The sequence below is a fragment of the Coccinella septempunctata genome, chromosome 4 (assembly GCF_907165205.1).
Source record: "Coccinella septempunctata chromosome 4, icCocSept1.1, whole genome shotgun sequence".
Classification (NCBI taxonomy): domain Eukaryota; kingdom Metazoa; phylum Arthropoda; class Insecta; order Coleoptera; family Coccinellidae; genus Coccinella; species Coccinella septempunctata.
The window spans coordinates 29,139,238-29,156,729 of record NC_058192.1 but is presented as its reverse complement, the minus strand read 5'-3'; the positions used below and the strand labels follow the sequence as shown (position 1 = coordinate 29,156,729).

Genomic DNA, 17,492 nt, shown 5'->3' with positions numbered 1-17,492 from the left:
ATTATTCTAAAGGAAGGAAAACTTTTTGATGCATGATTTTGTCTTTCAAACAATGGTGTAACATGTTAGACCTAGTGTGGAGTTTCTACAAAGCATGTGTCATAGTGCTCCTTAGCCAACAACACCGATAATTCTCAGTGTTGTTGCCTAAACCCACTCCATACTGGCATATATTCATCAATTTTTAATCAAATGTGTTTGATGGTTGAATACCTATGTATTTGTTTTTTACTGATTTGGTGCTGGTACTATGAATGGTCTACTGTCTATTCTATTTTTGTGAGTTTCAACATCTGAAGGTGATGTAGTTCGAACAAAATGGCACATACCATACACCACATTTTCCATATATAACGACAACTTTAGTCTAAAGTATTATTTGTTTGAAGAAAAAATTATGTTGGCCTCCAAGATCATGAGATTTTCTCATCGTTGAATAATTTTACATGAAAATTAAATCTAAATGAACATTGTAATGTCTTTCTTATTACTCGCTACATATTTACAGTAAACAATAAATGAAATACAATTTCATTTACATTTGCTACTAACCTAAGGCAATTCTCGTTGTTACGAATAAAGTATTTCACACGTTTTATACTTGGTCGAAACTTACTGTGGTCAGTAATTGATACTTAATTTCTAATTTGATCAATCATATTTGGGCGATATCAGATACATATTCCACAATTCACAACCATATGGCTGGTCCCCTGTGAATCAAGTAAAATCACATGAAAAAAATTTTCTGGTCATAATATTAGAATAATTTTTTGAGCTATCGAAAAATTGTGTGCTATTCAATTTTTGGAGAAATCCCAGAGGGCTAGCTCAACGTTTGCTTAGCAGGAGCTAAACGTTAATCGAATGTACTTGGAAAGAATCTCATCATATCCTAATTTTGTACTCATTTCATGGTCTCATTCGAACCTACAGCAGATTTTTCTTATGTGCGTTTTTCTTTCATAGGCTTTGTTATAGCTTCACCATTATGTTGAAAGATCGGCCAATCGAATTTTTATCAAGAATCTGATCACATCACAATTTGATGCTGATTTAAGGCTGGCGAACTCATAGCTTCTGCTAGCTGATCGTTAAGCAAGCAATAAGATCGTACCACTTGTACCAACCACTTGGGCACTTCCTGGACTGCTCCGATGTAGTGAACACAAGCATTTTGGGACTTGAAGTTCAAACGGTTTTTCTGAACTCCATAAAAGTAGAGATGATTCAAATGGGGAATTACACCCCATTCTCTCTTTCTCTCGATGCCTAACTCCTATTAATTGATATTTGGTTTTCGAAGATATTTCATAAGAAATCACATTGAGAAACGACTAGAAATTATTTTCTACAATTTTTCGAAACAAAAATTAGACTCTGCATCGATACCCCATCCATTTCAAAATTTATACACCAGAAATAATCGAATGAAAATGAACAGTACATAAAACGCACAGAACGAATCTTCGAAACAGAAATTCTCCATTCTCTCACAATACACATTGTGTGTTGTATACCTATTTATTTTTGCAGTCAGTGGAATCAGTGAAAATTTTCACGTTCTGGCAAAAACAACTACATATTTACATTATTTTCCGTCCCTGTACTGTGTAAAGGAAATCGAAAAAAGACGCAAGTACTCTTCGACCGCATCAGAAAAGTCAAGTCACATTGTATAATTCACATACAAATGTGTAAATGTAAAATTCTCATATTTTCACTGTTGTTCGTTCAAAATTAACCTTATTGTTTACATTTATATCTATAAATAATATTCTCATGTACAAACTTAATTGTCCTGTCCTGTCCTAACCCAAAGAAACCTAACCCCAAAAACATGTCAGCAGGTGATACTGATGTTTCCGTAGAGGATCCCATCCAGCTGAGCGATATATAAGAGGTTTTCGAAGAAAATGCGTACCATTTGCTACTCTAATCTTTATAAATAAAAATGGAGACCTGCTTTGTGATGTCATGGCTTGAGGTAAAAACAGCCGTACTGATTTTATCTGTTTTTTCTTTGAAACCTTCCTCATACTATGTTAAAGGTTTTTACGGAAGAAAAAAATCGGAAAAGTTTCCTGGGTGGCTGCGAAAACCAAAAAAAAAACGAAAAAACCTAAACCATATTTAAATTTCCCTCGCGCGTGTATGTTGGGTAGCCTACTCTCCATGGAAAAATTATCGATAACTGTTGGCGGTTGACAGTTGACAAATTAACATCGAAGAACACGATCTGAATATCGATTCAACATTCTCAAAGTTCAGCATTTGGCTACCACTCTTAGTAAGTTAATTGGTCAAAGTGAGTCTGAGTGATCAGTGATCAGAGTTAATTTCAAGTACTATATAAACTATACAGGGTGAGTCATTGACTCGTACAAATATTTTAACAGCGTAAAAAATATCCTTTTTCCCTTTACCATTCTTTCCGAATTGGCTCGATTCAAAAGTGAAAAACCATTAAAAAATGTTATACCTAAGTCTAACTCACAAACGGTTTTACTGAATGAAATAAATTTTGTAATAGTTTTTCATTTATTCTTTTTTGAACACAAGATATCACCCACGTCTTCCAGTTTTCTCATTATGACCATCACGTACCATAAAAATTCCAAAAATTCAAAGAACCCAACTGTGAAATTAAAAAATTGGGTACTTCGGATTAATACAACTCTGTTCAAAAATTCACATATGTGTATTGTCTCAGATTTATCTAGTTATTCTGAAGGTAATTTTATTTTTCCAGGGGTGGCACATCTCATTGGGAAAAATTGAAATAGCTGTGTCTTTTTATCAGGTCCGAATCGAAAGAAATGGTGTAGGAAAAAAATGTTTCTTTTGAAGTCAGGAATCTATAGTGTTGAAGTATTTGTAAGTCAAAGACTCGCCTCGTATATTTTCACATTGCGATTCTTTTTTGCACTTTTTGATTCGCTTCAAATTTCGGTTAGACGATAAGTTTTGTAAGTTACATTCACGTTAAAAAGACAATTAGTCTTCTTCCATTTGCAATTCTACTAATTGCATTCGCAATAATGACAATAAATAGATCGCCCTGCACTGTTTGCAGCATTAATACGGAAAATACATCGGCTTTTCATACGGTCAATTGTATATGTAGCCTGTTCCTGTGTTGACGAACCCCCATTTTCATTTGTTTATTTATTTATTTTTATTTTTTATTTTATTTAAGTAATACGCCATTCCACAGCCTAGGCCAATTATAGAATGGGAGAAATTTACAATAAAAATAATAAACAAATAATAAGGACCTTTATAAAAACCAAAGCAAAGCATGAGCTGAAAAAAACTCCATTGGAGAAAAAAGCTCACACACGGCGATAAAAAAAATTCAACCAAGAATAGCCATTTTTACATCAGATGGATTGCAATGAAATATATCAATAATGCTCTGATGGGACATGTAATCACTAACACCTTCTATACAGAGGCAAAAAAAGAAGTACATTGGAACGTGGAAAAGGTAGGTAAAATGTGGTCATATTTCGCACGGGTAGTCTACGAACATGAACATAAGGGCAAGCAAGTTTATGCAACAGGCTGAACAGAAAATGTTGTTTGCAAAGAGGCACTGCAATGAAAAGATCGATGTTTACTTTAAATAAAAAATGTACATAGGTACATATTATTATAGGTATGTGTAAATATATGCTCAAACATTTTTTTTAAGAAAAGTTTGGAATAATACTTTTTTCTACTTTTTATACTATTCTAACATAATTTTTGTATCTCTCATTTTACTTGCAATTGCTAAATATAGCTTCATTACGTCAGAACAACGTCTGGGTGGGTCAGCTAGTTGACTATAATTTTATTCTTGTGCTCGGTAACACGAGTGAGTATCCTAATGAAGCACATGAACTAAACGAAGTTAGTATTGACTTTTTGGCATGACCATCAGAACTATCTAGACCGGCGTATAAGATTTCATCATATTGCTTTGGACAATTTAGGTCACCTGTAAGCGCTTAAATAACAGAATGCGAAAACTACCTTCAACAACGAATGAGAGCCAGATTATGTCAATATCACACATACGACATAAGCATATATCTACTCCATTCAAGAATTATGGACATCTCGGTCGGCTGTGGAGAATTTAATTTAAGTTGGTAACCATACAGTTAGATCTTCAGTTAAAGAATTTATATCTCCACATATGATTCATTCGAATAAATGGAATTTTGCCTAAATCTTCCTTCATCTGTATGGCAAATTCTCTTCATGGAGCATTTCTCATTCTCATCGTGAAATAATGTGATCATCCGAATAATCATTCGAGCATCGCGTCATTACAGTTCCCAGAACCGGGTAAAATTAATGCGCCAAAGTGAGAGTAAATTTGGCGGCCGTGTGTAGAATTTACCGTTGCAAGATCCTACCCACCGGCATTGTCATCAGCCTCAATCTTCCAACCGGAAGACCAGAGTTGGTCCGGGGATTCCGTAGTGGTTTGTGGAGGGGGGGAACTAGGCGAGAGCGGCGGCGACGTACCCGGAGTTGCCACTGAAGCGGGGAATTGGACCAATGACCTACATTTTAGAGGTGGGAGTTCTAGTTCACTCAGAGGATATAGTTCACTAGTTCTCGTTCACGATGGTGAATAGTTCACATGAATCGTTCACTAGTTCACAATCGTTCACTTCCATTATGAACCATGGAACGATTAACGGTTATTGGTATGCTATGAACTAGTGATATGCAGTCGTTCTTTCATGTCTGGAGCGGTATATTAGTGTTCTGTGTCTGGAACTGGAACTAACGTTGAATTGAAACTGAACTCTGATTAATACGGGTTTCACGAGATAAGAAGTGGAAGTGTACATTATTTTAAGCCTTATGCTTTTTGCTTGGTTTCTTTGTTTCGAAAATAAAAGAACAATGATCAATAAAACAAAAAATATTGAGGTCAATAGTTATAAAATGAAAGATACAGTGAGATTCGATAAAATTTTTAGAGGGAGGGAGATACGTAAAAGTTGCAAACTCATTTATCGTTTCTGTCATTCAGTGAACTAGTGAACTATACTTCGAACTATTCGTGAACTAGTTCCTTTCGTTCCTTACTCGGAATAGTTCAATTGAACTAGTTCGTTCATGAACTACACACCTCTACTACATTTGCGACTACATGTGCGCTTAGTTAGCCTGCTTCGTCGCCTGCCGTGTTTTGATATTGGTAATGTTCACATGAACAAAGAAATTCCTTGGCGTTTCAACGAGGAGACTGAATTCCTCCTCCTGTCTTCATCTTGTTCATTTAGGATGCGTTTTGCATGAATTTTTATGATGATGTCGATAAGACAACTCAATCTTCAGCTGTTTATGGTAACAACGTATTATGATGAAGAAAATAAATGGCGGATGAGTTCTACAATGTATTGTCTGGTTTCTTTCAAAATTCAGACGTTTTGACGTAAATATTGTATTTAAATATTATGTATTGTTATTTTATAGTAAGTAATTAATAACCAACAACGAGTGCGAATTATTTCGAAAAAATCGGAGAAGGATGATCTGAAAGCTAACAACTCATCGGTGGCTTCTAGTGGTATTAATATGGAATCTGACAAAATGCAAAAAAGCCCATGCACAGGGTGGGCAAAATTCGTTGTCTTCTGAAGGGATCTCGAGAACTATAGCAGCTAGAAGAAAACGGATGACACATTCTCGAGCTCTTTTTCCTTGACTAATCCAAAACTGAGAACAGATCCAGTCTAACGTTCATAGATTTTGAGTTATGAACGAAAATTGAGAAATTGTTATTTTCAATGAAGCCGAATAACTCGCTTATTTGAACTCGTATTCGAAATCCGTTGTTACATTTTACAGGCACTTTTTTATGAGGGATTTCAATATGATATTATTAAATTCATTTTCGAGATACTATAGGGATTTCTGATTTATCAAATCTAAACTATAGTTGAAAGTTCTTTCATCTTGCTGCAATTTTTTTTGCTGATTTCAAAAATGTATCATATGTCGCTTTTCACATGAATATAACATAAGAAAAAAAATTCAATACTTTTTACTGCTTTCCGATTCACTTTTGAATTTTCAGAAGGCTGGCGTAACCATAGCGACCGTTGAAAATGCATTATGGTTCGTGAACTCCACATAATCCTATGTGAACTCAACCTTCTTCGATAGGAATCACCGACTGAGGAATAATTTTATTTCTTTTATATATCGATATCGAGATCGATATCCTTTAAAAGAGAAAAGACTTTCGTCTGATTATTAAAGAAGAAAATTTCTTCAATTATCGTTTTTCTATTTATGAAAGAAAGTTCAAGAGTGAGTAATATGAATAAAATAAGATAGCTATCTATAATTATAGTTTTTGTAAAAGTAAAATGAATTGAAATTGATATTAATTAAATTTATCACTCATTGTTCTTTAATAATGTTTTGAATAAATAGTTTGAGAATGTACAGGGTGGGCAAAATTCGTTGTCTATTGAGGGGATCTCGAGAACTATAAGAGATAGAAGAAAAGGGATGATGCATTTTCTAGCATTTTTTCGAGAAACAAAGAAACTTCAAAGACAAAAAAGTTATAAGAACTTTTCGAAAATCTCATTTCTTGCTGATAACTCAAAAACGAAGAATCGTAGAAGGCTACGGTTTTCACCATTCTTTGTTTCTCCGAAATATAGCTCGAGAATCAGTCATCTTTTTCTTCCAGGGTTCTCAAGATCGCCTCAGTAGACAACGAATTTTGCTTAGTTCATACAAGCTGTATAATTCCCGAGAACTTAAACCTAAGATCTACGAAATGTAACAATTTAATCGACAGACAGCGATCAGGTGAACGCCATCTGTCAATGAGATTTTTAGCTCTTGGTCCTTAGGAACCCACCAAAAATGAGGATTCGAAGTTTTCCAGCTGTGTAGTTTGCAGATTGTGCATGTTGCAGTATCCATTTCACTTCAGTGTTGATTCATTAGTTTCATGTTGTTTTCTATGAAACGTTTATCTTCACGTAGAAATTAAGAGCAGAATCCATTTAATTCTGAGTATTTTGTTATGCAGCAGAATTGACCTCTTTTCTATTCTTATAGCATAATTATTTCGTACCTATTCACACAAAATATATGACCAAACATTGTGCTATTTCGAAGTCTGTATAGATGACGCTATTTTTGAAATAGTTGGACACTCAGGATGTCATGAATACAATTTCATAACCCAACGCTGAAACATTGTATTGACCAAATGAAATTGTCATCACATTTCATGACGAAATTTAAAGTTGTGAATTTATTCTAGAAAAACAACAGGAGTTTATACCACGGGACTCTCTCGCTATCCGTATTAGCCGTAAGGGGTGAAAGACTACCCAGAATGTGGGATGTTGCCAGTTCACTTGAACGATCAGTAGTAGTTGCGAATATTTCAATAATTTCCACTATCGTAAAAAAGATGGCAGCACTTTACGATTTTCAGCAGGTTCCGAATTATAGCCACTGGAGAGACTTTTCGAGAAATTTTATTATGTGAAGATTCAATTCAAAAATCCTTTAATCTGGGAAAGTGAGTAACATGAATGAACATTTGTTTTTCAGTGAAAAAAATTTTTTTTTCCGTTTGACGAATAAAAATATTTCTGACTATTCGAGCTGACAAACTGATTGAATTGAATTATAATGAAAAGTGGTTTCTTATGTAAGATATACCTTTTCGCTTTTTGAACTTACCACACGGTGCAAACCCCTCTTAACGCCAAACTTCTCTTCTATGAAGTGTTTCAAGATTATCCATTCATTCTGGGACATCCTGTGCAAGGAAAATTGTCAGAGTGATCCAACGAGATAAAAAGTAGATGTACCTTCTCAAGTGAATCAGGAAATCCATCTATCCATGAAAAGTTTCGGATACTCAACAGAAATTCGAGTATTGGATTTTATTTTAAAAACTATGGACATATGGATATTTTATATATTTTTATTCATATTTCTGTTATAATACAGTAGTGAACCCAGATCTCTGGCATGATATATCTTATCATGCCTGTTTTGGTTCGATTTTACGATAGTTCAAAAAAGCCGCACATTTATTGCTGCTCAACTATTTTGAAACGATTCCGAACGGTCTGAGTGCGAACCAAAACAAAGCTTTAGTGTCTACTTTACAACCGAATTGCCGCTTAACTGAATTTTTACAACCTCGACCCAAAGATGTTTTTGCATGGTATAAGACCTTTCTTGAAATCTACACAGGGTTGTATTAATGACAACTTTCCCATTTAAGCCGGTGCCAGTGTCACCCCTACACCAAATTAGTACAAATATAGCAGCTACCTACATAATTTAGGAATTAGTGCATTTCAATAATTTCAATGGGAAAAAAATAATGGAAAGATATTGTAGAAAAATATTTTTGGTGGAATATAAAATATTGTAATACGGACCCGTACGGCCCCATCCAGTTTTCAGCACGTGCCAATGTTTCAATTACCTAGTTTTATTAGGATCCATTCTAAACTATTCAAGAAGTCTAGGCTTTACATCTCAAATTGAGTATGCTAGAGAATTTATCGATTCTTGGTTAGCACGTCTATCAGTATTTGAGTAGGTATCGGTTTTTAGTAGGTACATCAATTTACAGTGAAAAGGATTTTTTCAAACATTTCGGATTGAATCGGTAAAAAATCACATTTAAAAGTCTAAAGGATTCGTAAGTTTTATTGAACTGTAATAAAATGAATCAAAATTTTTTAATCCTATCTTTGAATTTATAAATCGGAAATATACAAACATATACAATACAGGCTGTTTCCTAATTGAATATCAATATTTATGGAGGCGATTTTTGGGTCCATTTAAGGAAAAAAACTTCATATGAACATATGTCCTAAACATCTTACCTTTTGAGATACGAGATGGTATTATTACAGACAGTGGCACGCCACTGACTGTATTCGACTATGAGCAAATTTGATCTCTTGAATTTTTTTAGTCCGACGCACGGGTTTAATCTTAAAAAATAAAATCTACGCATGTCTCTGCATGGTGATATTGTCATATGTATGTATTAAGGATATTGTTATGATCATGCAGAAAAACGGTTTTTGTTTTTTTAAGCGGAAACAGTGAATCGGATTGAAAAATCTCAAGTGATTAACTTTGGTGAGGAATGATTGGAAATTTCAAATATAATTTTTATTTCTTGAAAAATCTGTGGCGTACCATCAATATCGGCCAAAATAGGTAGGTCAAATTACGTACGAACGCCACTGTTGGAAATTTAGAAAAAAAATAAAAAATGCCTCTTGATTCATAGTATACATGTATGACAAATTTCATTAAAATATTCGAAGTGGTATTGTAGATATTGATAATGAATGATTTATTTTTGAAAACTTCATCACCCTGTATCTCAAAAGGTAAGACGTTTAGGACATATATATTCATATGAAGTTTTTTTCTTCAAAAAGACCCAAAAATCACCCCCATAAATATTGAGACTCAATTAGAAAACAACCTGTATATTTCATTCCGTCATTTTGATATAAGCATTGAAATATTGTTTTTCCAGGAACACTTCACAATTTTATAAGTACCTACTGTTACACGTTTGCATTGTTTTTAAGAAAAAATTTTATTTCTTTTCGTTTTTTCAATTCCATAAGTGCTCCTTCCCAATGTTTCAACTTGAATTTCGCTAATGAATTTAATATTTTTCTCATATTAGATTTTTGAAACCCACCTTTTGAATGTGTCAGGGTGCATAAAATACCTAAACCCTCAGTATCCTGTACCATAGATTAACTTAAAAATCTCCATTCAATTAGTCCATGATCTGTACTATTGATCTGTACTGATTCAGAAGTGAATACCAAGAAGAAAGATAAAGATGGCGCAATACGAGATCAGAAGGAATTGGGGTCACTTGGTCGTTGCCACACGCTACGTCACTCTCGCGAGTATGGGCTATCATAAAATTAGGCGGTGATTAACTCGTGGAAGTATCTTCAGCACTTCAAGATAACTTTACCGGAGCGATACGAGAGGACCGTTGTCAAATGGTGGATTTTTAATTTTTTTTTTATCGAGATCCATCCAGTATATATAGAAAAATTTGGACGGTAACCCGAATATTTTTTCATTCATTTGTTAAAATCAACGTGTTTTGAAGCATAGTAACATAAAATTTGAGGGTGGGGGCAACTTTTTATTGCCAAATTCTTGTTCGAAAATTTAACCAAGCGATATATATTATGGTTGGACCCACTTATCCCTACCTACAATTTCAACATTGTCGTCTGTTCGAAGGCAGAGTATGTTTACCTGATTTTGAGTTATGATACTCATAAACTAAGTCAAAGCCAAGGGAGTGCTGATGCCAGACCTTATTCCAAGGTCATGTTGTTAAAAGACCGCTTCTCCTCAAATATGTATTTCGCTACCTCTTGTACAGAATTTACCGACTAAGTTTTATAGCAGTAAGAATACGAATTATTGCACTAGATTTAAAGGAATGTAATTTGGGTCTCAAACTTTAACTTTGTGAAGACATGGAAATTGTCTGATGTAGGCACCAATCCTACTCGATCATTTCTCTCGAAATACCAGGACGGTTAATGACACGGGCCTAAAGGTGATTCCAATGATGATGCACAAAGGGTCTGGTAGATAGGATACAGTTGAACCGCTTGGAATCATTCGAATTCGGATATCATTGGATCCGAACACCAAATCTAAGAAAAAAAGGACAAAAATTTAAACAATTATAGGTTAAGTTCAATGGATTTGTTCCTCAGGTAGGAGGTTGATTTCAATAAATTGAAGAAATTTTCCCTCCTATAGAGTTCATTTATTATTGTGACCGGTAAAACGAGGATATATTGAAAAATTCTTAGCCTACTATAGAACCAAACAAAATTTCAATGTCAAAATATTTTATTACTCAACAAATTCCCCTCTTGTTTGGATACATTTTTTACAGCGACATTGCAAAGTCTCTAGACCTTTAAAAAAAAAGTTTCTTCTTGCTCTGCAAAGAAGACCTCCAAAGCTTTTATTAACTCATCGTTGGAAGGAAATTTGATACCTTTTAACCTTTTTTCAGTTGAGAAAAGAGATAATAGTCGGATGGAGCCGAATCTGGTGAATAAGGGGGGTGTTCTAGTAATTCAAACCCTAAATTTGTGTACAGGGGCGTTGTCCTGCAAAAACAAAACATCTTTGGATAGGTTTTTTCTGAGTGGTCAGTAATGCCGAATAGTAATCTCCAGTTATTGTCCTACCCTTATCCAAAAAATTAATCATGATAACTCCATGACAATCCCAAAAAACTGAAGCAAGAACTTTTCCAGCAGATTTTTGGGCACGAAACTTCTTAGGTCTTGGAGAACCAGAGTGTCGCCATTCCATCGATTGTTCCTTTGTTTCTGGATCGTAGAAATGTACCCAAGTCTCATCCATAGCAACGATTCGGTTTAAGGTACATCGTTGCCGAATCGTGCAGATCTAACGCGATGCTTCCACCCTTGCACGCTTTTGGTCAACATTTCAACAATTGGGGATCCATTTTGCAGCAATTTTTCCCATGTCCAAATTGACGTTAACTATATGATGAACGTATTCGTATGAAATATTTTGTGCTTCAGATATCCGTTTCAGCCCAATTCGACGGTCTGATAAAATCATGACCCTTTTAAATACAGGTATTTGATGATGGCTCGATACTCCAATTTTCCGATTTTCACAATTTCGGTGGACATCTTCTTTCTTTTAATTCATTGCGTAACTCTGGTTTACTTTTTTGACCTGAAACTTCACTCTGACACTTCAGTGTTATTGTTCGTTGCTATGGTAACGCAATATTTTTTTATGCATGGAACTGGTCTAAGCCAACTAGATATTAATACATCCTCGTTGTGTCTTTTTCGCTTTTCAAATAGGGAAAATTGAAATCGGTAGTGAAAGTGAGACTGGAATAATTCCATATTCAGTAAAAACGCCTTCCGTTTGGGTATTCACCATGATGGTTGAAATTGCATGCGACATTTTCATTTTTGAATTTCGACTGAATGCCAAACTTATCTTATTTTCCTTTATCGTGCCTCAAATTATTATAAGGAAGAGTGTCTTGTTCATAAGAAAAGATGCGTTATCTAGATGTAGATAGCATCTTTAGGTGGGTAAAGGTATATTTTACTCCACCTGAAGATGCAATTGTGATAGCGAAACACTTGCAGTCTTGAAATTCATACTCACCCTGGTGAAAATCATTGAACGCAGTTTCTAGTTTAATTATTGAATCTCATCGAGTATGCATCGGCCGCCTCAATTCAATATCGAGTTCTTGATTAATATCAATGCCCCGCCATTTTTGTAGTTGTCTCGGCTGAAGTGATCTACTATCACGTAATTTTCGGTCATTATATGTGGAAAATAACGCTTTCACTTGCCTTATATCAGTGTTCAGTAATGCTTGCTATATCTGGTGGTAGATTATTCAGTTTAGTATTTAAAATATTCGTTTTTTTTTTGAGGCATTGAATATACGAGTTCATTGTGGCGAAGTTCAGTTCGATAGAATCTTTGGGAAAATCTGATAATTTATTTGTGTCTCCAGAGGTGTTTTGTTAGTTTTGAATTGTTTGAAAGTGACACCTGTGTTCCAGGGCTTTAATTTTTCAGCATTGATTCGTTAAATAGTTTCTTTTTTCTGAATGCTTCATCCGGTTATTTGCTGTTGAAGGTTTATGATTATTTTTTATTATGTTATCATTCTCTGTTACGAAGGTGTAGGAGGGCCAAGGAGTTATTTTATTTTCAATCCCAACTTATGAATCCAGATTAGAACCTATAACTTTCGAATTTAACCTAGTCGTGTCGTCTTCGAGGTACAATAATATAGCTATTATGAGACAGACTTGAATATCAAGAAATATAAATCATGAAATCGTCAAACAGTTATGTAATTAATTGTAATTACATTGAAATTCATTTAATTATTTTTTCCGAGACAACTTGATTTCAGTAGTTACTGTTCTGTTGTGAGAGGTTGTGTATAGCAATTTCATCGAAAAATTGGTGACTTTCTCTGGAAATATTAGATTTCTTTACCCCAATTGGAAAAGTTTATGATGGTAAATTTGTTGTATAATCTATTTGGCTATTTCCATCAGCTTGGAACATACACTATAAAATTTCGGCAATTATTCTCCAGCCATTTTCAGGAATTCTTCTGTTTTTAATTGAAAAAGTTATTCAGTCCATAATCATTCGGAGAAGAATTATTTAAAACCTTTCTCTTTACAGGGTTTCAAGTTGACTCTATTAAGTCGATTCATTCAATCCCTAATATATTTTCGAAAAATCTGTCATCCATCACTCAATCGTTATATCTACATAATAGAAGAAAAACTCGGAAAATAATCATAACAAAAAATTTTCAACAAAAACCTTGAGACAAATCTGTGAATCTGGCAGGCCATGGGTGGCTGAGGTCCACCACCTCTGGTCCATCTATTTGTAGAAAAGGATCCACAATGATGAAAATAGCCCAACAAAACCTTCAATTTTTTTCCTCAATAAATTTTCCTGGAAAATATATTTTTCAGAATTGTCGCATATTCCTTCTTCCTTTCATTTCGCTTGTTACACAATCCTTAAGTTCTAGCAGAGATTTTGGTAGGATTGGGAACAAAAATCTATAATTTCGTTCAATAACTTGAAAATCATTAACAATATAATATAAGTCGGAATAGAAAACAAAATAATTCCTTGGTCCCTCTACGCCTTTGAAGTCTGTTTTTTTGTTTTCAGTTCTGTCTCTGTGGAATTATATTAGTTGTAAGGTGTACCCAAATCTGATCCAGACAATGTAAAAATTTTCATTGCATCAAATTGAACATATTACATTAATTTAATTATGTCCTTCCTCGAAACTGTTGTAATATAAGTTATCCTTAGTTTCTATAATATTGATAGTTGTCATAGTATAGAGGACACTTAATAAACGTCTTATAAGTTCCTCTCTATTTATTATCATAACAGAAACAGAGACAATAATGGATGGATTCATTTGACCGTGTTAGAGAATATAAAATATAAGTAAAAGAGCAAGTGATGTAAGTCTATTATACTATTTTTTGGTTCAGATTTCGCAAGTTTATTACCAAAAATCAACCGAAGAATAACCTTACCTATAAAATATTGAGATATTTACTCGTAAGTAGTAGATCCGAAAAACTCGATCAGAATATAACTAATCTAACTTTCTTGGATTCAAAATGTAATTATTGATATTTCAGGTGGTTAGCCAACCACGTGGTTCAACGTATTAACGCTGGGCGAAGAATCAACATTTTCTATAGTCGTGAGTAGAGATGAAATAAAAAATATTCTTCTCCGCGTTCAGATAGACACAACCACGCATTTAATTGAGAGAGGGAATATAAAGTTGAACCGTTACAGCGATACGATGTACACATTTAGGTAATTTTTCAAAGTCATTACCCTCTTCAGTTTGGCGATTCGATGGCCAGAGCCACCGAACAAACACTAATTCTGGAGTATTATTCATTCGTAGAAGCAATTACTGCGAAACCGTTGTCCAAAAGTTTTTTAACGGGGTATCTAGGACAGAACAACGTGCGTTATTAATTTGTATTTCATTTGATGCGGGATCTAGCCCACTTTACCGTAATAATAAGGAATTCTGAAATTTTGAGTCTGAGATATCACCGAGGTTCGTAAATAGCACATCGAACTGATATAAATTGAATACTGCTGTCAAACTGGCGAAGAAATGACATCTGTATCAAAATAACAATATTACATTTTTTTTTCAACCGGACGGAATATTTTTGGTTATATCATATTTTAATGGAACACGTTTTTCTGAATACGTGTCTGCACAAATATAGAAAAAAAACAAGTTTTTTTCAATAAATAAACATATTATGGCTTGTGAAAAGGGATAATAAGGAAAATACCTAATGAATATTATCTACAACGTGTTTTTCATTACGTCAAAAAAGTGATGTTTCGAGTCGGTACCATCCCTCGTGAACGATAGACTCGTTTTCCTAAAGCAATATTTTCTCTGTGGATTCCGCAATTAACAAAATAAAAACTTTTCCCTGCTTGTGTTGAGAAAATGATGCTCCAGTTCACTAGTGATGGTAATCTAACCGTAATTTTTGTATATAATGAAAAATGTAATATTATTCATCAATTTTCCTCATCATTTATTTTCACAAGCCACAGTAGTTATATTTGTTTATCATAAAGAACTTGTTAGCAAAAATCAAATATTTGTGCAGAAAACTGTTCAATTAATATATGTAATCACATTGGACAGAAAAAAAAATGACTTTCGTTATTTAGACAGATCTTTGCCACTTGGAGAGCACTATTTATTTGAAATAATTAAAAGTTATAAGGGTGCGACAAGCTACCTGGGTATATTCCGTGAACGAAGTTCACAATGAGCGTTCAAGATTCTATATTTTCTTTAAATATACAGGGTGTCCCAGGACTAACCGGAGTATATTTGGATATAGGTTCAAAACCTCAAAATAAGACGAAAAGTTCCCATGGAGACATGTATGGAAACGCTTCGTTGAAGAGTTTACGTTACTTCAAAGATAACGATTTGATCATGGATTTATTTAATTTTTTCAAAGTAGGACCAAGATGATCGAATGAAAATATTTTTTGACTAGTGATGCACCTGAAACTGATTACATTTAAATTCTTTTTTAACAACAGTATTGCTGAAATTTTGATTGAAAGTAACATTTGAGAATATTGAAGGTGTATAAATGAAGACTAATTTTTTAAACGAATTTCACGTGATCCTGCAGAATGCAGCAACAACAACATGAGTGTCAAAATATTCTGGATTTTTTTACGTTATTAGAAGGGTGTCGTTTATCTGAGAAATTCATCATTGGATGTGCTTTCACGACTTTGTCTAGTTAGTAGATGAGAAGAAAAGGTTATTGCACGGCACAGCCTTATTTTACGATAGCTAGGCCAGTGTGCATGACCTAGCGTGTGGCTATACACATACGACAAGGGCCTGAGTATTTCGAATCTCCTATTCTATTCCCTATTGCGCCAATCCTACTTCGTCCTAATATTTTCCAAATAAAGATAGGATCAAGTTAAGAAGTAGTACCTATGTACAGGGTGGGCAAAATGGGCGATACCTGAACTACATTCTTTCAAACCAACGAGATAGATGAGAATGAATGGCACATCACTCAATTGAAATTCGGGTGATTCAATTTTAGTCATTTTCCACGTTTCTGTTTGTGCTAGGATGTTGAATTGAAAACATTTTACAGACATTTTTTTTGATAGCAATCCAGTGGCGTACTATAATTTTTTCCAACAGGTTTATTTGATGAGCTGTAACATAAAGTTGTGTTTTTTTTTTAAATCAGTAGTTCGAAATGACTTGGAAAGAATCACCAGTTTTTTCCCATTTCAGAAATATATCATAAAATCGCGATTCTTTCTTAACTACTGATTTCATAAGAAAAAACACAACTTTGTGTTACAGCTCAGCAAATAAACCTGCTGAAAAAATCATAGTACGCCACTGGATTGCTATCCAAAAAGTGTCTGAATAATGTTTTCATTTCAACATCCTAACACAAAAATATTTCAGCCAATAACTCGAAAACAAAAGGAGATAGAGGAATTATTAATTTCTCGAAAAGAGACGACCGTAGTATGCCATGCATATTTTTCTATCTCGTTGAGTTAGAAGGTTGTAGTTTTAGTGTTATTATTTATTGATATTGATAAAATTCGCACGAAATTCTGCAAAAACTTCGTATCGTTAATTTTCTACAACTGTGTCCTGAGTTTCAATTTCATCGGATCGGTTTTTTGCAATATTGAGAAAAAAAATATGGAAATTTCTGCTGGAACTCGACCGACCGATTGGGAACCTATCCCGAGAGTTCCCAGCTCTTTTATACTTCTGACGTTTTTACAGCCGGACGAACGCACATAATTCTTCGGCAATGAGTCACTCCCCTCGTTGTAGACCATTTTCGGCTTTATTTTCGAAAATTACAGACATTTGGCCGAAATTTTGCCCCTAAGACTACCGAGTAAAATGAAGAAATTAAATTGACAAAATAAGGTGGTATAGTTTCTGAAAACAATTGCATGCCAGTTCCATATGAAATAATTTATGAAAATACAACTTTCTGAATTTATTCGGAATAAATGTGACCTCATAAAAACCTACAAAATATTTGATTTAATTAAATTTTACGGCACATTGCAGATGATTTCAATACCTTTTTAATCAAGAATACTCCGACCTTATTTTCAACTATAATGATGAAAATAACAGATAATTCAGTATCAAGAAACGAAATACTTATAGGTAGGTGATATGAACTCAACCCGAGTTCGATGCAATTTGAATGAATGAAAAAATATGATTTTCAAGAATTTCCTTCCGATTCCACCTTTCCACA

The 17,492-nt window shown here is 34.1% G+C and overlaps 1 protein-coding gene across 7 annotated transcripts in view; it reads right to left on the bottom strand.

The window, feature by feature from the left end:
* LOC123311879 (ichor-like) overlaps positions 1 to 17,492 on the bottom strand; it is a 55,753-nt gene that overhangs the window by 26,449 nt on the left and 11,812 nt on the right. For 2 of the 7 annotated variants that reach the window (XR_006537540.1, XR_006537548.1), the window contains exon 2: positions 10,414 to 10,730. The exons of the other annotated variants lie outside the window; for them this stretch is intronic. The gene's annotated coding sequence lies outside the window, so the exon portion shown is untranslated. Of the gene's footprint in view, positions 1 to 10,413; positions 10,731 to 17,492 lie in introns of those variants that run through there. 7 annotated transcript variants of the gene reach the window in all.